Source organism: Pleurodeles waltl, chromosome 12 (genome assembly GCF_031143425.1).
Source record: "Pleurodeles waltl isolate 20211129_DDA chromosome 12, aPleWal1.hap1.20221129, whole genome shotgun sequence".
Classification (NCBI taxonomy): Eukaryota; Metazoa; Chordata; class Amphibia; order Caudata; family Salamandridae; genus Pleurodeles; species Pleurodeles waltl.
This window is the reverse complement of record NC_090451.1, coordinates 105,949,688-105,971,638: the sequence shown is the minus strand read 5'-3', so window position 1 is coordinate 105,971,638 and position 21,951 is coordinate 105,949,688. Positions and strand designations below refer to the sequence as shown.

General features: G+C 43.3%; 3 non-coding genes across 3 annotated transcripts; all 3 read left to right on the top strand.

Annotated features, from left to right (window-relative positions):
• Window positions 1-8,414: 8,414 nt before the first annotated feature.
• TRNAI-AAU (transfer RNA isoleucine (anticodon AAU)) lies at window positions 8,415-8,488 on the top strand. Its single transcript has one exon. It is a non-coding gene; the product is annotated as a tRNA-Ile (tRNA).
• A 7,256-nt stretch (window positions 8,489-15,744) lies between these two features.
• On the top strand, window positions 15,745-15,818 carry TRNAI-AAU (transfer RNA isoleucine (anticodon AAU)). Its single transcript has one exon. It is a non-coding gene; the product is annotated as a tRNA-Ile (tRNA).
• Window positions 15,819-19,408: 3,590 nt separating this feature from the next.
• On the top strand, window positions 19,409-19,482 carry TRNAI-AAU (transfer RNA isoleucine (anticodon AAU)). Its single transcript has one exon. It is a non-coding gene; the product is annotated as a tRNA-Ile (tRNA).
• The last annotated feature ends 2,469 nt before the right edge of the window (window positions 19,483-21,951 follow it).

The window sequence follows — 21,951 nt, the reverse complement described above, 5'->3', positions numbered from 1 at the left end:
CTTATTCTCTGTCTTTACTAGCACATTTTTTTGAGACAGATGATGATGGGAAAACTTCAAAGCCCTGAAGATTACCATCAACTCCATCTATTTCCATGACCTCCGACTCTCTAGGAAAAACCACTTGAATCGACAGGATCAGTCCAACACAGTAGCTCTCCAGCCAGGTTTGCTGGCATCTGTTGCGAGGAATTCAGGAGCATCCAGGTGTATTAGTTTCCACTTAGACCAGTGGTCTTCAAACTCTTTAATGCTGCATCCACCCAATGGGGAAAAAAAACATTGGTGCCTCCCCTCTGAATTGTCCACAATTCTTCTATTAAATTGACACTGTTTAAATATGTCTAGACCTATTTAAACATTGCAGTTAAGTTCTGTTACTGTTTTAAAAATGCAATCAAATACATGACCTCAAATATACTATTCTGGTCAGGCCTGCCCTACTAACCAATTGCAGCGTCATGCTCTGCTGAGTAAACTGATCTCACGACAGTGAGGAATGCACAAGCCGGGTGGTGCCCGGTGCACGAAAGCGCGCCTTCTTGTGTTGTACGTCTCTTCGCGCAAATGCAAACTCAGATTTCCTGCACTGTGGTCGGCAGGAGAGACATGGGAAGGCGCAGTAGGGAAGGCTTGAGCAACGAACCGTTGGCTATGTTTTGTTGTTACTTTGTTGACATGAGCTCAAGTAATTTGAAGCAGAAGGAACGGCCAGACCTAAAAAAAACTCTCTTACCTCCAACGCCGAATAACCACTATAATTATAATATCTCAAAAGCAGCTGGCCTTGTAAACTTAATGAGCAAGCAAGCAGATGCATTTTGGGTTTTGTTGTAAAAGAATAAAAATACTATCCATCCTTTCCTTTTTTTCCGGCAACAAGCGATGTTACAAAGATATCACAGCACACAGTGAGATTGAGTGAAAGAAGAGGCACTGAGGCTGGCGTGCAGCACTCCACAGCTCTTGTTATTGTAATCCAGACAGGGGGCGGAAGGAGAAAAGTATGAAGGAATTGCAATATGGAGACCAACTCTTCTATCTATCTGCATTACATGGAAAAAGGATATCTTTAGTACTCATGGCTGGTTAGCTCAGTTGGTTAGAGAGTGTTGCTAATAACGCCAAGGTCGCGGGTTCAATCCCCGTATGGGCCAGGTTCCATTTTTTCTCTCAACTAAACTCTTTTTTTCTCATTTAATCAAGCTCTTATAAATCCATACACTCTGTTGCTCCAGTATACGTTCACTTTCCATTAGTCCTTCTTTTGCCACTGCTGACCAAAGCTCAAGCCGGCAGCGCCAGTAGAACAACACAAGTGCAAGGGATTGTCTCTCCAAGATGGAGACACTGCCTCAGACTATGTCTCGTGAGAGGTGGAGGGAGACCAAGAGCTGATTATTAGATGCGTGGGGATAAGAGGAACATAACTCAGGTGAACAGATTCTGGATAGTGATGCTATAGCTAGGATCAGCAACGTTACAGGGGAAAGGATAGGAAAATAATTAGGTAACAGAAGTATAGAAGTGGCTACAAGGGGGTGTGTCTCTTAAGAGGGCCGAAAGATACACTGAAGTCGAAGGTGAAGTAAAAGAAGAAAGAAAGATCAAAGGAAGTCGACAGTGATTGAGAGAAAACTCTCAAAGGCAAATTGAGCAAAAGACAAGGCCTGGGGAGTTAGACTACTTCAATGCAAATTTACGCCGCAGATGAGCATGACAACTGACCCTTGTACAGTGGTGCTGAAACAATTTTCAGTGTGGGGGTGCTGCCATCAAAGGGCTTCTGAAAATCCAGGAATCATACAAAGAACAAGTCCTGCGGAATGAGCCACGCACATTCAGAAAGAATGGTGATGCGTTGGTTACTTATTGGTAATCTTCATTAGCCTTAGTCCATTGCGTCCTTGTGACAGTCATTACAAAGTAAGGTGATGTCACCTTCCAACAGGAAGAAAGAACAGGAGGATCCTTAAATGCTAGCCCCATGCACCCAACCTGGGTGCCAAGCCCTTGCCAAAGGACTGATGGGAAGGTGGGCAGGATGTAATGTTTGTGACAAAGACAAGATGGACTAAGGGTAATGCAGAGTTCAAAACATTGGTACTCAAATGCAAAACAGAAAAATTATTAAGCCATAATGCTTGACAAATGTATGCTCTGAGGACCAAGTAGCCACCCTAGGAATTTTCTAGATTGTTACTCACTGGAATTCAACCCAGGAGATGGCCATTCCTCTCGTAGACCATCCCTGAACTGGAAGATATTCTAAAAAGCCTTGCAAAGTCAGACAAATTGACAACTTAATCCACCTACTCAGAGTCATAAAAGTCACCTTCTTGTCTTTTCCAGGCTGTCCAAAAGTCACAAACAAGGAGTCGGTTTTCCTGAACTGCAGAGGCCTGGTGACATAAATGAAAAGAGATCTTTAAACATCAAGTGTATTCAGCAAATGTTCCTCCGGAGAGGAAGGAGAGGGAATGAAAGAAGGAAGAATTATTTCCTAAGTTCTATCAAAAATAGACTTAACCTTTGCAGCAAAGGTAAGGCTAGGCCTTAAAGTTACCCCATCTTCCAAAGTATCAACTGAAGAGAGGACAGCATTTTAAGGCTCCCAGCTCCCTAATTGTTCTCAGGAAGGTGATAGGAAATAGGAAAATAACTTTATAGGAAACAATCTTTATGTCTACAGTGTCCAGATCCTCAAAGAGATAAAATTGCAAAGCCTATAAAAGAGTAGGAAGATTCTGAGTTGGAGAAAAGGGATTTTTCAACTGGTCTTACAATTGACAAAAGATCAGAACAGTCTAGACACCAAAGATTGTAACATCGACGAAGGTACAGAAAAGTCCCAAAAAACCTTTATCGCAAAGCAATGAGCTTTCAGAGTGGAAAGAGATTCAACTGAAACCCATTCAGAAGAAAATGCAAAATAGCAGACAAACTACAGGTAGGTGCCAAAAGATCATGAGCAGAACATCACGTCTCAAAAGACTTCCAGTTCTTTGAGTAAGACTTCGAAGTAGAAGGCCTGCTGGAGTGCTGAATTAACTCCACTAAGGAAGAGGAAAGACCCTTTGCTAGCAGTCCAGACTTCTCAACCTCCAAAGCGATAGAGTGAGTTGGAGCAAGAAGGTCAGGGACGACGTTCTGAGAGAGACACACTTGAGCAGAACTCAAGGAGGTAGAAGAGCCAGGGGTTCAGAAGAGGAAACCATGACATCTCTGGCCAATAAGGGCCCACAAGAATAAAGTTCCCTCCCCCTGCTGAGACTTGAAGAGAACCATCTGGATCAATAAAAAGTGGGGGAATGTATAAAGGAGACTTCTCAGCCACTTTATCACCAATACGTCCACTACCTAGGCTCCTTGTTCCGGAAGCCTGGATCAGAATCGACAAAGATGAGCATTGTCCTTGTTTGAAAAGAGATCCAGAAAGGGTTTCACAAACTCTCGGCATATCTCACAAAACAACGACCTGGATAACGTCAACTCCAGCAAATTTGGAAACATCCAGCTGTCTGCCATCACATTGTCGGTGCCCTTGATGTGTACTGCCGACGTGTGCAACAGGTTGATCTCTGCCCAATAACCCAATTGTTCTGCTATTGCATTGAGGGATTTTGAATGCATGCTTCACTGTTGGTTAATGTAAAAGACAGCTACCTTATTCTCTGTCTTTACTAGCACATGTTTTTGAGACAGATGATGATGGGAAAACTTCAAAGCCCTGAAGATTACCATCAACTCCATCTATTTTCATGACCTCCGACTCTCTAGGAAAGACCACTTGAATCGACAGGATCAGTCCAACACAGTAGCTCTCCAGCCAGGTTTGCTGCCATCTGTTGCGAGGATTCAGGAGCATCCAGGTATATTAGTGTCCACTTAGACCAGTGGTCTTCAAACTCTTTAATGCCGCATCCACCCAATGGGAAAAAAAAAAATTGGTGCCTCCCCTCTGAATTGTCCACAATTCTTCTATTAAATTGACACTGTTTAAATATGTATAGACCTATTTAAACATTGCAGTTAAGTTCTGTTACTGTTTTAAAAATGCAATCAAATACATGACCCCAAATATACTATTCTGGTCAGGCCTGCCCTACTAACCAATTGCAGCGTCATGCTCTGCTGAGTAAACTGATCTCACGACAGTGAGGAATGCACAGGCCGGGTGGTGCCCGGCGCACAAAAGCGCGCCTTCTTGTGTTGTACGTCTCTTCGCGCAAATGCAAACTCAGATTTCCTGCACTGTGGTCGGCAGGAGAGACATGGGAAGGAGCAGTAGGGAAGGCTTGAGCAACGAACCGTTGGCTATGTTTTGTTGTTACTTTGTTGACATGAGCTCAAGTAATTTGAAGCAGAAGGAACGGCCAGACCTAAAAAAAACTCTCTTACCTCCAACGCCGAATAACCACTATAATTATAATATCTCAAAAGCAGCTGGCCTTGTAAACTTAATGAGCAAGCAAGCCGATGCATTTTGGGTTTTGTTGTAAAAGAATAAAAATACTATCCATCCTTTCCTTTTTTTCCGGCAACAATCGATGTTACAAAGATATCACAGCACACAGTGAGATTGAGTGAAAGAAGAGGCACTGAGGCTGGCGTGCAGCACTCCACAGCTCTTGTTATTGAAATCCAGACAGGGGGCGGAAGGAGAAAAGTATGAAGGAATTGCAATAGGGAGACCAACTCTTCTATCTATCTGCATTACATGGAAAAAGGATATCTTTAGTACTCATGGCTGGTTAGCTCAGTTGGTTAGAGAGTGTTGCTAATAACGCCAAGGTTGCGGGTTCAATCCCTGTACGGGCCAGGTTCCATTTTTTCTCTCAACTAAACTCTTTTTTTCTCATTTAATCAAGCTCTTATAAATCCATACACTCTGTTGCTCCAGTATACGTTCACTTTCCATTAGTCCTTCTTTTGCCACTGCTGACCAAAGCTCAAGCCGGCAGCGCCAGTAGAACAACACAAGTGCAAGGGATTGTCTCTCCAAGATGGAGACACTGCCTCAGACTATGTCTCGTGAGAGGTGGAGGGAGACCAAGAGCTGATTATTAGATGCGTGGGGATAAGTGGAACATAACTCAGGTGAACAGATTCTGGATAGTGATGCTATAGCTAGGATCAGCAACGTTACAGGGGAAAGGATAGGAAAATAATTAGGTGACAGAAGTATAGAAGTGGCTACAAGGGGGTGTGTCTCTTAAGAGGGCCGAAAGATACACTGAAGGCGAAGGTGAAGTAAAAGAAGAAAGAAAGATCAAAGGAAGTCGACAGTGATTGAGAGAAAACTCACAAAGGCAAATTGAGCAAAAGACAAAGCCTGGGGAGTTAGACTACTTCAATGCAAATTTACGCCGCAGATGAGAATGACAACTGACCCTTGTACAGTGGTGCTGAAACAATTTTCAGTGTGGGGGTGCTGCCATCAAAGGGCTTCTGAAAATCCAGGAATCATACAAAGAACAAGTCCTGCGGAATGAGCCACGCACATTCAGAAAGAATGGTGATGCGTTGGTTACTTATTGGTAATCTTCATTAGCCTTAGTCCATTGCGTCCTTGTGACAGTCATTACAAAGTAAGGTGATGTCACCTTCCAACAGGAAGAAAGAACAGGAGGATCCTTAAATGCTAGCCCCATGCACCCAACCTGGGTGCCAAGCCCTTGCCAAAGGACTGATGGGAAGGTGGGCAGGATGTAATGTTTGTGACAAAGACAAGATGGACTAAGGGTAATGCAGAGTTCAAAACATTGGTACTCAAATGCAAAACAGAAAAATTATTAAGCCATAATGCTTGACAAATGTATGCTCTGAGGACCAAGTAGCCACCCTAGGAATTCCCTAGATTGTTACTCACTGGAATTCAACCCAGGAGGTGGCCATTCCTCTCGTAGACCATCCCTGAACTGGAAGATATTCTAAAAAGCCTTGCAAAGCCAGAAAAATTGACAACTTAATTCACCTACTCAGAGTCATAAAAGTCACCTTCTTGTCTTTTCCAGGCTGTCCAAAAGTCACAAACAAGGAGTCGGTTTTCCTGAACTGCAGAGGCCTGGTGACATAAATGAAAAGAGATCTTTAAACATCAAGTGTATTCAGCAAAAGTTCCTCCGGAGAGGAAGGAGAGGAAATGAAAGAAGGAAGAATTATTTCCTAAGATCTATCAAAAATAGACTTAACCGTTGCAGGAAAGGTAAGGCTAGGCCTTAAAGTTACCCCATCTTCCAAAGTATCAACTGAAGAGAGGACAGCATTTTAAGGCTCCCAGCTCCCCAATTGTTCTCAGGAAGGTGATAGGATATAGGAAAATAACTTTATAGGAAACAATCTTTATGTCTACAGTGTCCAGATCCTCAAAGAGATAAAATTGCAAAGCCTATAAAAGAGTAGGAAGATTCTGAGTTGGAGAAAAGGGATTTTTCATCTGGTCTTACAATTGACAAAAGATCAGAACAGTCTAGACACCAAAGATTGTAATATCGACGAAGGTACAGAAAAGTCCCTAAAAACCTTTATCGCAAAGCAATGAGCTTTCAGAGTGGAAAGAGATTCAACTGAAACCCATTCAGAAGAAAATGCAAAATAGCAGACAAACTACAGGTAGGTGCCAAAAAATCATGAGCAGAACATCACGTCTCAAAAGACTTCCAGTTCTTTGAGTAAGACTTCGAAGTAGAAGGCCTGCTGGAGTGCTGAATTAACTCCACTAAGGAAGAGGAAAGACCCTTTGCTAGCAGTCCAGACTTCTCAACCTCCAAAGCGATAGAGTGAGTTGGAGCAAGAAGGTCAGGGACGACGTTCTGAGAGAGACACACGTGAGCAGTACTCAAGGAGGTAGAAGAGCCAGGGGTTCAGAAGAGGAAACCATGACATCTCTGGCCAATAAGGGCCCACAAGAATAAAGTTCCCTCCCCCTGCTGAGACTTGAAGAGATCCATCTGGATCAATAAAAAGTGGGGGAATGTATAAAGGAGACTTCTCAGCCACTTTATCACCAATACGTCCACTACCTAGGCTCCTGGTTCCGGAAGCCTGGATCAGAATCGACAAAGATGAGCATTGTCCTTGTTTGAAAAGAGATCCAGAAAGGGTTTCACAAACTCTCGGCATATCTCTCAAAACAACGACCTAGATAACGTCAACTCCAGCAAAATTGGAAAACCTCCAGCTGTCTGCCATCACATTGTCGGTGCCCTTGATGTGTACTGCCGACGTGTGCAACAGGTTGATCTCTGCCCAATAACCCAATTGTTCTGCTATTGCATTGAGGGATTTTGAATGCATGCTTCACTGTTGGTTAATGTAAAAGACAGCTACCTTATTCTCTGTCTTTACTAGCACATTTTTTTGAGACAGATGATGATGGGAAAACTTCAAAGCCCTGAAGATTACCATCAACTCCATCTATTTCCATGACCTCCGACTCTCTAGGAAAGACCACTTGAATCAACAGGATCAGTCCAACACAGTAGCTCTCCAGCCAGGTTTGCTGCCATCTGTTGCGAGGATTCAGGAGCATCCAGGTATATTAGTGTCCACTTAGACCAGTGGTCTTCAAACTCTTTAATGCCGCATCCACCCAATGGGGAAAAAAAACATTGGTGCCTCCCCTCTGAATTGTCCACAATTCTTCTATTAAATTGACACTGTTTAAATATGTCCAGACCTATTTAAACATTGCAGTTAAGTTCTGTTACTGTTTTAAAAATGCAATCAAATACATGACCCCAAATATACTATTCTGGTCAGGCCTGCCCTACTAACCAATTGCAGCGTCATGCTCTGCTGAGTAAACTTATCTCACGACAGTGAGGAATGCACAGGCCGGGTGGTGCCCGGCGCACAAAAGCGCGCCTTCTTGTGTTGTACATCTCTTCGCGCAAATGCAAACTCAGATTTCCTGCACTGTGGTCGGCAGGAGAGACATGGGAAGGCGAAGTAGGGAAGGCTTGAGCAACGAACCGTTGGCTATGTTTTGTTGTTACTTTGTTGACATGAGCTCAAGTAATTTGAAGCAGAAGGAACGGCCAGACCTAAAAAAAACTCTCTTACCTCCAACGCCGAATAACCACTATAATTATAATATCTCAAAAGCAGCTGGCCTTGTAAACTTAATGAGCAAGCAAGCCGATGCATTTTGGGTTTTGTTGTAAAAGAATAAAAATACTATCCATCCTTTCCTTTTTTTCCGGCAACAAGCGATGTTACAAAGATATCACAGCACACAGTGAGATTGAGTGAAAGAAGAGGCACTGAGGCTGGCGTGCAGCACTCCACAGCTCTTGTTATTGAAATCCAGACAGGGGGCGGAAGGAGAAAAGTATGAAGGAATTGCGATAGTGAGACCAACTCTTCTATCTATCTGCATTACATGGAAAAAGGATAGATTTAGTACTCATGGCCGGTTAGCTCAGTTGGTTAGAGCGTGGTGCTAATAACGCCACGGTCGCGGGTTCAATCCCCGTACGGGCCAGGTTGCATTTTTTCTCTCAACTAAACTCTTTTTTCTCATTTAATCAAGCTCTTATAAATCCATACACTCTGTTGCTCCAGTATACGTTCACTTTCCATTAGTCCTTCTTTTGCCACTGCTGACCAAAGCTCAAGCCGGCAGTGCCAGTAGAACAACACAAGTGCAAGGGATTGTCTCTCCAAGATGGAGACACTGCCTCAGACTATGTCTCGTGAGAGGTGGAGGGAGACCAAGAGCTGATTATTAGATGCGTGGGGATAAGAGGAACATAACTCAGGTGAACAGATTCTGGATAGTGATGCTATAGCTAGGATCAGCAACGTTACAGGGGAAAGGATAGGAAAATAATTAGGTGACAGAAGTATAGAAGTGGCTACAAGGGGGTGTGTCTCTTAAGAGGGCCGAAAGATACACTGAAGGCGAAGGTGAAGTAAAAGAAGAAAGAAAGATCAAAGGAAGTCGACAGCGATTGAGAGAAAACTCACAAAGGCAAATTGAGCAAAAGACAAGGCCTGGGGAGTTAGACTACTTCAATGCAAATTTACGCCGCAGATTAGCATGACAACTGACCCTTGTACAGTGGTGCTGAAACAATTTTCAGTGTGGGGGTGCTGCCATCAAAGGGCTTCTGAAAATCCAGGAATCATACAAAGAACAAGTCCTGCGGAATGAGCCACGCACATTCAGAAAGAATGGTGATGCGTTGGTTACTTATTGGTAATCTTCATTAGCCTTAGTCCATTGCGTCCTTGTGACAGTCATTACAAAGTAAGGTGATGTCACCTTCCAACAGGAAGAAAGAACAGGAGGATCCTTAAATGCTAGCCCCATGCACCCAACCTGGGTGCCAAGCCCTTGCCAAAGGACTGATGGGAAGGTGGGCAGGATGTAATGTTTGTGACAAAGACAAGATGGACTAAGGGTAATGCAGAGTTCAAAACATTGGTACTCAAATGCAAAACAGAAAAATTATTAAGCCATAATGCTTGACAAATGTATGCTCTGAGGACCAAGTAGCCACCCTAGGAATTTTCTAGATTGTTACTCACTGGAATTCAACCCAGGAGATGGCCATTCCTCTCGTAGACCATCCCTGAACTTGAAGATATTCTAAAAAGCCTTGCAAAGTCAGACAAATTGACAACTTAATCCACCTACTCAGAGTCATAAAAGTCACCTTCTTGTCTTTTCCAGGCTGTCCAAAAGTCACAAACAAGGAGTCGGTTTTCCTGAACTGCAGAGGCCTGGTGACATAAATGAAAAGAGATCTTTAAACATCAAGTGTATTCAGCAAATGTTCCTCCGGAGAGGAAGGAGAGGGAATGAAAGAAGGAAGAATTATTTCCTAAGTTCTATCAAAAATAGACTTAACCTTTGCAGCAAAGGTAAGGCTAGGCCTTAAAGTTACCCCATCTTCCAAAGTATCAACTGAAGAGAGGACAGCATTTTAAGGCTCCCAGCTCCCTAATTGTTTTCAGGAAGGTGATAGGAAATAGGAAAATAACTTTATAGGAAACAATCTTTATGTCTACAGTGTCCAGATCCTCAAAGAGATAAAATTGCAAAGCCTATAAAAGAGTAGGAAGATTCTGAGTTGGAGAAAAGGGATTTTTCAACTGGTCTTACAATTGACAAAAGATCAGAACAGTCTAGACACCAAAGATTGTAACATCGACGAAGGTACAGAAAAGTCCCAAAAAACCTTTATCGCAAAGCAATGAGCTTTCAGAGTGGAAAGAGATTCAACTGAAACCCATTCAGAAGAAAATGCAAAATAGCAGACAAACTACAGGTAGGTGCCAAAAGATCATGAGCAGAACATCACGTTTCAAAAGACTTCCAGTTCTTTGAGTAAGACTTCGAAGTAGAAGGCCTGCTGGAGTGCTGAATTAACTCCACTAAGGAAGAGGAAAGACCCTTTGCTAGCAGTCCAGACTTCTCAACCTCCAAAGCGATAGAGTGAGTTGGAGCAAGAAGGTCAGGGACGACGTTCTGAGAGAGACACACTTGAGCAGTACTCAAGGAGGTAGAAGAGCCAGGGGTTCAGAAGAGGAAACCATGACATCTCTGGCCAATAAGGGCCCACAAGAATAAAGTTCCCTCCCCCTGCTGAGACTTGGAGAGAACCATCTGGATCAATAAAAAGTGGGGGAATGTATAAAGGAGACTTCTCAGCCACTTTATCACCAATACGTCCACTACCTAGGCTCCTTGTTCCGGAAGCCTGGATCAGAATCGACAAAGATGAGCATTGTCCTTGTTTGAAAAGAGATCCAGAAAGGGTTTCACAAACTCTCGGCATATCTCACAAAACAACGACCTGGATAACGTCAACTCCAGCAAATTTGGAAACATCCAGCTGTCTGCCATCACATTGTCGGTGCCCTTGATGTGTACTGCCGACGTGTGCAACAGGTTGATCTCTGCCCAATAACCCAATTGTTCTGCTATTGCATTGAGGGATTTTGAATGCATGCTTCACTGTTGGTTAATGTAAAAGACAGCTACCTTATTCTCTGTCTTTACTAGCACATGTTTTTGAGACAGATGATGATGGGAAAACTTCAAAGCCCTGAAGATTACCATCAACTCCATCTATTTTCATGACCTCCGACTCTCTAGGAAAGACCACTTGAATCGACAGGATCAGTCCAACACAGTAGCTCTCCAGCCAGGTTTGCTGCCATCTGTTGCGAGGATTCAGGAGCATCCAGGTATATTAGTGTCCACTTAGACCAGTGGTCTTCAAACTCTTTAATGCCGCATCCACCCAATGGGAAAAAAAAAAATTGGTGCCTCCCCTCTGAATTGTCCACAATTCTTCTATTAAATTGACACTGTTTAAATATGTATAGACCTATTTAAACATTGCAGTTAAGTTCTGTTACTGTTTTAAAAATGCAATCAAATACATGACCCCAAATATACTATTCTGGTCAGGCCTGCCCTACTAACCAATTGCAGCGTCATGCTCTGCTGAGTAAACTGATCTCACGACAGTGAGGAATGCACAGGCCGGGTGGTGCCCGGCGCACAAAAGCGCGCCTTCTTGTGTTGTACGTCTCTTCGCGCAAATGCAAACTCAGATTTCCTGCACTGTGGTCGGCAGGAGAGACATGGGAAGGAGCAGTAGGGAAGGCTTGAGCAACGAACCGTTGGCTATGTTTTGTTGTTACTTTGTTGACATGAGCTCAAGTAATTTGAAGCAGAAGGAACGGCCAGACCTAAAAAAAACTCTCTTACCTCCAACGCCGAATAACCACTATAATTATAATATCTCAAAAGCAGCTGGCCTTGTAAACTTAATGAGCAAGCAAGCCGATGCATTTTGGGTTTTGTTGTAAAAGAATAAAAATACTATCCATCCTTTCCTTTTTTTCCGGCAACAATCGATGTTACAAAGATATCACAGCACACAGTGAGATTGAGTGAAAGAAGAGGCACTGAGGCTGGCGTGCAGCACTCCACAGCTCTTGTTATTGAAATCCAGACAGGGGGCGGAAGGAGAAAAGTATGAAGGAATTGCAATAGGGAGACCAACTCTTCTATCTATCTGCATTACATGGAAAAAGGATATCTTTAGTACTCATGGCTGGTTAGCTCAGTTGGTTAGAGAGTGTTGCTAATAACGCCAAGGTTGCGGGTTCAATCCCTGTACGGGCCAGGTTCCATTTTTTCTCTCAACTAAACTCTTTTTTTCTCATTTAATCAAGCTCTTATAAATCCATACACTCTGTTGCTCCAGTATACGTTCACTTTCCATTAGTCCTTCTTTTGCCACTGCTGACCAAAGCTCAAGCCGGCAGCGCCAGTAGAACAACACAAGTGCAAGGGATTGTCTCTCCAAGATGGAGACACTGCCTCAGACTATGTCTCGTGAGAGGTGGAGGGAGACCAAGAGCTGATTATTAGATGCGTGGGGATAAGTGGAACATAACTCAGGTGAACAGATTCTGGATAGTGATGCTATAGCTAGGATCAGCAACGTTACAGGGGAAAGGATAGGAAAATAATTAGGTGACAGAAGTATAGAAGTGGCTACAAGGGGGTGTGTCTCTTAAGAGGGCCGAAAGATACACTGAAGGCGAAGGTGAAGTAAAAGAAGAAAGAAAGATCAAAGGAAGTCGACAGTGATTGAGAGAAAACTCACAAAGGCAAATTGAGCAAAAGACAAAGCCTGGGGAGTTAGACTACTTCAATGCAAATTTACGCCGCAGATGAGAATGACAACTGACCCTTGTACAGTGGTGCTGAAACAATTTTCAGCGTGGGGGTGCTGCCATCAAAGGGCTTCTGAAAATCCAGGAATCATACAAAGAACAAGTCCTGCGGAATGAGCCACGCACATTCAGAAAGAATGGTGATGCGTTGGTTACTTATTGGTAATCTTCATTAGCCTTAGTCCATTGCGTCCTTGTGACAGTCATTACAAAGTAAGGTGATGTCACCTTCCAACAGGAAGAAAGAACAGGAGGATCCTTAAATGCTAGCCCCATGCACCCAACCTGGGTGCCAAGCCCTTGCCAAAGGACTGATGGGAAGGTGGGCAGGATGTAATGTTTGTGACAAAGACAAGATGGACTAAGGGTAATGCAGAGTTCAAAACATTGGTACTCAAATGCAAAACAGAAAAATTATTAAGCCATAATGCTTGACAAATGTATGCTCTGAGGACCAAGTAGCCACCCTAGGAATTCCCTAGATTGTTACTCACTGGAATTCAACCCAGGAGGTGGCCATTCCTCTCGTAGACCATCCCTGAACTGGAAGATATTCTAAAAAGCCTTGCAAAGCCAGAAAAATTGACAACTTAATTCACCTACTCAGAGTCATAAAAGTCACCTTCTTGTCTTTTCCAGGCTGTCCAAAAGTCACAAACAAGGAGTCGGTTTTCCTGAACTGCAGAGGCCTGGTGACATAAATGAAAAGAGATCTTTAAACATCAAGTGTATTCAGCAAAAGTTCCTCCGGAGAGGAAGGAGAGGAAATGAAAGAAGGAAGAATTATTTCCTAAGATCTATCAAAAATAGACTTAACCGTTGCAGGAAAGGTAAGGCTAGGCCTTAAAGTTACCCCATCTTCCAAAGTATCAACTGAAGAGAGGACAGCATTTTAAGGCTCCCAGCTCCCCAATTGTTCTCAGGAAGGTGATAGGATATAGGAAAATAACTTTATAGGAAACAATCTTTATGTCTACAGTGTCCAGATCCTCAAAGAGATAAAATTGCAAAGCCTATAAAAGAGTAGGAAGATTCTGAGTTGGAGAAAAGGGATTTTTCAACTGGTCTTACAATTGACAAAAGATCAGAACAGTCTAGACACCAAAGATTGTAATATCGACGAAGGTACAGAAAAGTCCCTAAAAACCTTTATCGCAAAGCAATGAGCTTTCAGAGTGGAAAGAGATTCAACTGAAACCCATTCAGAAGAAAATGCAAAATAGCAGACAAACTACAGGTAGGTGCCAAAAAATCATGAGCAGAACATCACGTCTCAAAAGACTTCCAGTTCTTTGAGTAAGACTTCGAAGTAGAAGGCCTGCTGGAGTGCTGAATTAACTCCACTAAGGAAGAGGAAAGACCCTTTGCTAGCAGTCCAGACTTCTCAACCTCCAAAGCGATAGAGTGAGTTGGAGCAAGAAGGTCAGGGACGACGTTCTGAGAGAGACACACGTGAGCAGTACTCAAGGAGGTAGAAGAGCCAGGGGTTCAGAAGAGGAAACCATGACATCTCTGGCCAATAAGGGCCCACAAGAATAAAGTTCCCTCCCCCTGCTGAGACTTGAAGAGATCCATCTGGATCAATAAAAAGTGGGGGAATGTATAAAGGAGACTTCTCAGCCACTTTATCACCAATACGTCCACTACCTAGGCTCCTGGTTCCGGAAGCCTGGATCAGAATCGACAAAGATGAGCATTGTCCTTGTTTGAAAAGAGATCCAGAAAGGGTTTCACAAACTCTCGGCATATCTCTCAAAACAACGACCTAGATAACGTCAACTCCAGCAAAATTGGAAAACCTCCAGCTGTCTGCCATCACATTGTCGGTGCCCTTGATGTGTACTGCCGACGTGTGCAACAGGTTGATCTCTGCCCAATAACCCAATTGTTCTGCTATTGCATTGAGGGATTTTGAATGCATGCTTCACTGTTGGTTAATGTAAAAGACAGCTACCTTATTCTCTGTCTTTACTAGCACATTTTTTTGAGACAGATGATGATGGGAAAACTTCAAAGCCCTGAAGATTACCATCAACTCCATCTATTTCCATGACCTCCGACTCTCTAGGAAAGACCACTTGAATCAACAGGATCAGTCCAACACAGTAGCTCTCCAGCCAGGTTTGCTGCCATCTGTTGCGAGGATTCAGGAGCATCCAGGTATATTAGTGTCCACTTAGACCAGTGGTCTTCAAACTCTTTAATGCCGCATCCACCCAATGGGGAAAAAAAACATTGGTGCCTCCCCTCTGAATTGTCCACAATTCTTCTATTAAATTGACACTGTTTAAATATGTCCAGACCTATTTAAACATTGCAGTTAAGTTCTGTTACTGTTTTAAAAATGCAATCAAATACATGACCCCAAATATACTATTCTGGTCAGGCCTGCCCTACTAACCAATTGCAGCGTCATGCTCTGCTGAGTAAACTTATCTCACGACAGTGAGGAATGCACAGGCCGGGTGGTGCCCGGCGCACAAAAGCGCGCCTTCTTGTGTTGTACATCTCTTCGCGCAAATGCAAACTCAGATTTCCTGCACTGTGGTCGGCAGGAGAGACATGGGAAGGCGAAGTAGGGAAGGCTTGAGCAACGAACCGTTGGCTATGTTTTGTTGTTACTTTGTTGACATGAGCTCAAGTAATTTGAAGCAGAAGGAACGGCCAGACCTAAAAAAAACTCTCTTACCTCCAACGCCGAATAACCACTATAATTATAATATCTCAAAAGCAGCTGGCCTTGTAAACTTAATGAGCAAGCAAGCCGATGCATTTTGGGTTTTGTTGTAAAAGAATAAAAATACTATCCATCCTTTCCTTTTTTTCCGGCAACAAGCGATGTTACAAAGATATCACAGCACACAGTGAGATTGAGTGAAAGAAGAGGCACTGAGGCTGGCGTGCAGCACTCCACAGCTCTTGTTATTGAAATCCAGACAGGGGGCGGAAGGAGAAAAGTATGAAGGAATTGCGATAGTGAGACCAACTCTTCTATCTATCTGCATTACATGGAAAAAGGATAGATTTAGTACTCATGGCCGGTTAGCTCAGTTGGTTAGAGCGTGGTGCTAATAACGCCACGGTCGCGGGTTCAATCCCCGTACGGGCCAGGTTGCATTTTTTCTCTCAACTAAACTCTTTTTTCTCATTTAATCAAGCTCTTATAAATCCATACACTCTGTTGCTCCAGTATACGTTCACTTTCCATTAGTCCTTCTTTTGCCACTGCTGACCAAAGCTCAAGCCGGCAGTGCCAGTAGAACAACACAAGTGCAAGGGATTGTCTCTCCAAGATGGAGACACTGCCTCAGACTATGTCTCGTGAGAGGTGGAGGGAGACCAAGAGCTGATTATTAGATGCGTGGGGATAAGAGGAACATAACTCAGGTGAACAGATTCTGGATAGTGATGCTATAGCTAGGATCAGCAACGTTACAGGGGAAAGGATAGGAAAATAATTAGGTGACAGAAGTATAGAAGTGGCTACAAGGGGGTGTGTCTCTTAAGAGGGCCGAAAGATACACTGAAGGCGAAGGTGAAGTAAAAGAAGAAAGAAAGATCAAAGGAAGTCGACAGCGATTGAGAGAAAACTCACAAAGGCAAATTGAGCAAAAGACAAGGCCTGGGGAGTTAGACTACTTCAATGCAAATTTACGCCGCAGATTAGCATGACAACTGACCCTTGTACAGTGGTGCTGAAACAATTTTCAGTGTGGGGGTGCTGCCATCAAAGGGCTTCTGAAAATCCAGGAATCATACAAAGAACAAGTCCTGCGGAATGAGCCACGCACATTCAGAAAGAATGGTGATGCGTTGGTTACTTATTGGTAATCTTCATTAGCCTTAGTCCATTGCGTCCTTGTGACAGTCATTACAAAGTAAGGTGATGTCCCCTTCCAACAGGAAGAAAGAACAGGAGGATCCTTAAATGCTAGCCCCATGCACCCAACCTGGGTGCCAAGCCCTTGCCAAAGGACTGATGGGAAGGTGGGCAGGATGTAATGTTTGTGACAAAGACAAGATGGACTAAGGGTAATGCAGAGTTCAAAACATTGGTACTCAAATGCAAAACAGAAAAATTATTAAGCCATAATGCTTGACAAATGTATGCTCTGAGGACCAAGTAGCCACCCTAGGAATTTTCTAGATTGTTACTCACTGGAATTCAACCCAGGAGATGGCCATTCCTCTCGTAGACCATCCCTGAACTTGAAGATATTCTAAAAAGCCTTGCAAAGTCAGACAAATTGACAACTTAATCCACCTACTCAGAGTCATAAAAGTCACCTTCTTGTCTTTTCCAGGCTGTCCAAAAGTCACAAACAAGGAGTCGGTTTTCCTGAACTGCAGAGGCCTGGTGACATAAATGAAAAGAGATCTTTAAACATCAAGTGTATTCAGCAAATGTTCCTCCGGAGAGGAAGGAGAGGGAATGAAAGAAGGAAGAATTATTTCCTAAGTTCTATCAAAAATAGACTTAACCTTTGCAGCAAAGGTAAGGCTAGGCCTTAAAGTTACCCCATCTTCCAAAGTATCAACTGAAGAGAGGACAGCATTTTAAGGCTCCCAGCTCCCTAATTGTTTTCAGGAAGGTGATAGGAAATAGGAAAATAACTTTATAGGAAACAATCTTTATGTCTACAGTGTCCAGATCCTCAAAGAGATAAAATTGCAAAGCCTATAAAAGAGTAGGAAGATTCTGAGTTGGAGAAAAGGGATTTTTCAACTGGTCTTACAATTGACAAAAGATCAGAACAGTCTAGACACCAAAGATTGTAACATCGACGAAGGTACAGAAAAGTCCCAAAAAACCTTTATCGCAAAGCAATGAGCTTTCAGAGTGGAAAGAGATTCAACTGAAACCCATTCAGAAGAAAATGCAAAATAGCAGACAAACTACAGGTAGGTGCCAAAAGATCATGAGCAGAACATCACGTCTCAAAAGACTTCCAGTTCTTTGAGTAAGACTTCGAAGTAGAAGGCCTGCTGGAGTGCTGAATTAACTCCACTAAGGAAGAGGAAAGACCCTTTGCTAGCAGTCCAGACTTCTCAACCTCCAAAGCGATAGAGTGAGTTGGAGCAAGAAGGTCAGGGACGACGTTCTGAGAGAGACACACTTGAGCAGTACTCAAGGAGGTAGAAGAGCCAGGGGTTCAGAAGAGGAAACCATGACATCTCTGGCCAATAAGGGCCCACAAGAATAAAGTTCCCTCCCCCTGCTGAGACTTGGAGAGAACCATCTGGATCAATAAAAAGTGGGGGAATGTATAAAGGAGACTTCTCAGCCACTTTATCACCAATACGTCCACTACCTAGGCTCCTTGTTCCGGAAGCCTGGATCAGAATCGACAAAGATGAGCATTGTCCTTGTTTGAAAAGAGATCCAGAAAGGGTTTCACAAACTCTCGGCATATCTCTCAAAACAACGACCTGGATAACGTCAACTCCAGCAAATTTGGAAACATCCAGCTGTCTGCCATCACATTGTCGGTGCCCTTGATGTGTTCTGCCGACGTGTGCAACAGGTTGATCTCTGCCCAATAACCCAATTGTTCTGCTATTGCATTGAGGGATTTTGAATGCATGCTTCACTGTTGGTTAATGTAAAAGACAGCTACCTTATTCTCTGTCTTTACTAGCACATGTTTTTGAGACAGATGATGATGGGAAAACTTCAAAGCCCTGAAGATTACCATCAACTCCATCTATTTCCATGACCTCCGACTCTCTAGGAAAGACCACTTGAATCGACAGGATCAGTCCAACACAGTAGCTCTCCAGCCAGGTTTGCTGCCATCTGTTGCGAGGATTCAGGAGCATCCAGGTATATTAGTGTCCACTTAGACCAGTGGTCTTCAAACTCTTTAATGCCGCATCCACCCAATGGGAAAAAAAAAAATTGGTGCCTCCCCTCTGAATTGTCCACAATTCTTCTATTAAATTGACACTGTTTAAATATGTATAGACCTATTTAAACATTGCAGTTAAGTTCTGTTACTGTTTTAAAAATGCAATCAAATACATGACCCCAAATATACTATTCTGGTCAGGCCTGCCCTACTAACCAATTGCAGCGTCATGCTCTGCTGAGTAAACTGATCTCACGACAGTGAGGAATGCACAGGCCGGGTGGTGCCCGGCGCACAAAAGCGCGCCTTCTTGTGTTGTACGTCTCTTCGCGCAAATGCAAACTCAGATTTCCTGCACTGTGGTCGGGAGGAGAGACATGGGAAGGCGCAGTAGGGAAGGCTTGAGCAACGAACCGTTGGCTATGTTTTGTTGTTACTTTGTTGACATGAGCTCAAGTAATTTGAAGCAGAAGGAACGGCCAGACCTAAAAAAAACTCTCTTACCTCCAACGCCGAATAACCACTATAATTATAATATCTCAAAAGCAGCTGGCCTTGTAAACTTAATGAGCAAGCAAGCCGATGCATTTTGGGTTTTGTTGTAAAAGAATAAAAATACTATCCATCCTTTCCTTTTTTTCCGGCAACAATCGATGTTACAAAGATATCACAGCACACAGTGAGATTGAGTGAAAGAAGAGGCACTGAGGCTGGCGTGCAGCACTCCACAGCTCTTGTTATTGAAATCCAGACAGGGGGCGGAAGGAGAAAAGTATGAAGGAATTGCAATAGGGAGACCAACTCTTCTATCTATCTGCATTACATGGAAAAAGGATATCTTTAGTACTCATGGCCCGTTAGCTCAGTTGGTTAGAGCGTGGTGCTAATAACGCCAAGGTCGCGGGTTCAATCCCCGTACGGGCCAGCTTGCATTTTTTCTCTCAACTAAACTCTTTTTTTCTCATTTAATCAAGCTCTTATAAATCCATACACTCTGTTGCTCCAGTATACGTTCACTTTCCATTAGTCCTTCTTTTGCCACTGCTGACCAAAGCTCAAGCCGGCAGTGCCAGTAGAACAACACAAGTGCAAGGGATTGTCTCTCCAAGATGGAGACACTGCCTCAGACTATGTCTCGTGAGAGGTGGAGGGAGACCAAGAGCTGATTATTAGATGCGTGGGGATAAGAGGAACATAACTCAGGTGAACAGATTCTGGATAGTGATGCTATAGCTAGGATCAGCAACGTTACAGGGGAAAGGATAGGAAAATAATTGGGTGACAGAAGTATAGAAGTGGCTACAAGGGGGTGTGTCTCTTAAGAGGGCCGAAAGATACACTGAAGGCGAAGGTGAAGTAAAAGAAGAAAGAAAGATTAAAGGAAGTCGACAGTGATTGAGAGAAAACTCACAAAGGCAAATTGAGCAAAAGACAAGGCCTGGGGAGTTAGACTAATTCAATGCAAATTTACGCCGCAGATGAGCATGACAACTGACCCTTGTACAGTGGTGCTGAAACAATTTTCAGTGTGGGGGTGCTGCCATCAAAGGGCTTCTGAAAATCCAGGAATCATACAAAGAACAAGTCCTGCGGAATGAGCCACGCACATTCAGAAAGAATGGTGATGCGTTGGTTACTTATTGGTAATCTTCATTAGCCTTAGTCCATTGCGTCCTTGTGACAGTCATTACAAAGTAAGGTGATGTCACCTTCCAACAGGAAGAAAGAACAGGAGGATCCTTAAATGCTAGCCCCATGCACCCAACCTGGGTGCCAAGCCCTTGCCAAAGGACTGATGGGAAGGTGGGCAGGATGTAATGTTTGTGACAAAGACAAGATGGACTAAGGGTAATGCAGAGTTCAAAACGTTGGTACTCAAATGCAAAACAGAAAAATTATTAAGCCATAATGCTTGACAAATGTATGCTCTGAGGACCAAGTAGCCACCCTAGGAATTTCCTAGATTGTTACTCACTGGAATTCAACCCAGGAGGTGGCCATTCCTCTCGTAGACCATCCCTGAACTGGAAGATATTCTAAAAAGCCTTGCAAAGCCAGAAAAATTGACAACTTAATCCACCTACTCAGAGTCATAAAAGTCACCTTCTTGTCTTTTCCAGGCTGTCCAAAAGTCACAAACAAGGAGTCGGTTTTCCTGAACTGCAGAGGCCTGGTGACATGAATGAAAAGAGCTCTTTAAACATCAAGTGTATTCAGCAAATGTTCCTCCGGAGAAAAAGGAGAGGGAATGAAAGAAGGAAGAATTATTTCCTAAGATCTATCAAAAATAGACTTAACCTTTGCAGCAAAGGTAAGGCTAGGCCTTATAGTTACCCCATCTTCCAAAGTATCAAATGAAGAGAGGAAAGCATTTTAAGGCTCCCAGCTCCCCAATTGTTCTCAGCAAGGTGATAGGAAATAGGAAAATAACTTTATAGGAAACAATCTTTATGTCTACAGTATCCAGATCCTCAAAGAGATAAAATTGCAAAGCCTATAAAAGAGTAGGAAGATTCTGAGTTGGGGAAAAGGGATTTTTCAACTGGTCTTACAATTGACAAAAGATCAGAACAGTCTAGACACCAAAGATTGTAACATCGACGAAGGTACAGAAAAGTCCCTAAAAACCTTTATTGCAAAGCAATGAGCTTTCAGAGTGGAAAGAGATTCAAGTGAAACCCATTCAGAAGAAAATGCAAAATAGCAGACAAACTACAGGTAGGTGCCAAAAGATCATGAGCAGAACATCACGTCTCAAAAGACTTCCAGTTCCTTGAGTAAGACTTCGAAGTAGAAGGCCTGCTGGAGTGCTGAATTAACTCCACTAAGGAAGAGGAAAGACCCTTTGCTAGCAGTCCAGACTTCTCAACCTCCAAAGCGATAGAGTGAGTTGGAGCAAGAAGGTCAGGGACGACGTTCTGAGAGAGACACACTTGAGCAGTACTCAAGGAGGTAGAAGAGCCAGGGGTTCAGAAGAGGAAACCATGACATCTTTGGCCAATAAGGGCCCACAAGAATAAAGTTCCCTCCCCCCTGCTGAGACTTGAAGAGAACCATCTGGATCAATAAAAAGTGGGGGAATGTATAAAGGAGACTTCTCAGCCACTTTATCACCAATACGTCCACTACCTAGGCTCCTTGTTCCGGAAGCCTGGATCAGAATCGACAAAGATGAGCATTGTCCTTGTTTGAAAAGAGATCCAGAAAGGGTTTCACAAACTCTCGGCATATCTCTCAAAACAACGACCTGGATAACGTCAACTCCAGCAAATTTGGAAACCTCCAGCTGTCTGCCATCACATTGTCGGTGCCCTTGATGTGTACTGCCGACGTGTGCAACAGGTTGATCTCTGCCCAATAACCCAATTGTTCTGCTATTGCATTGAGGGATTTT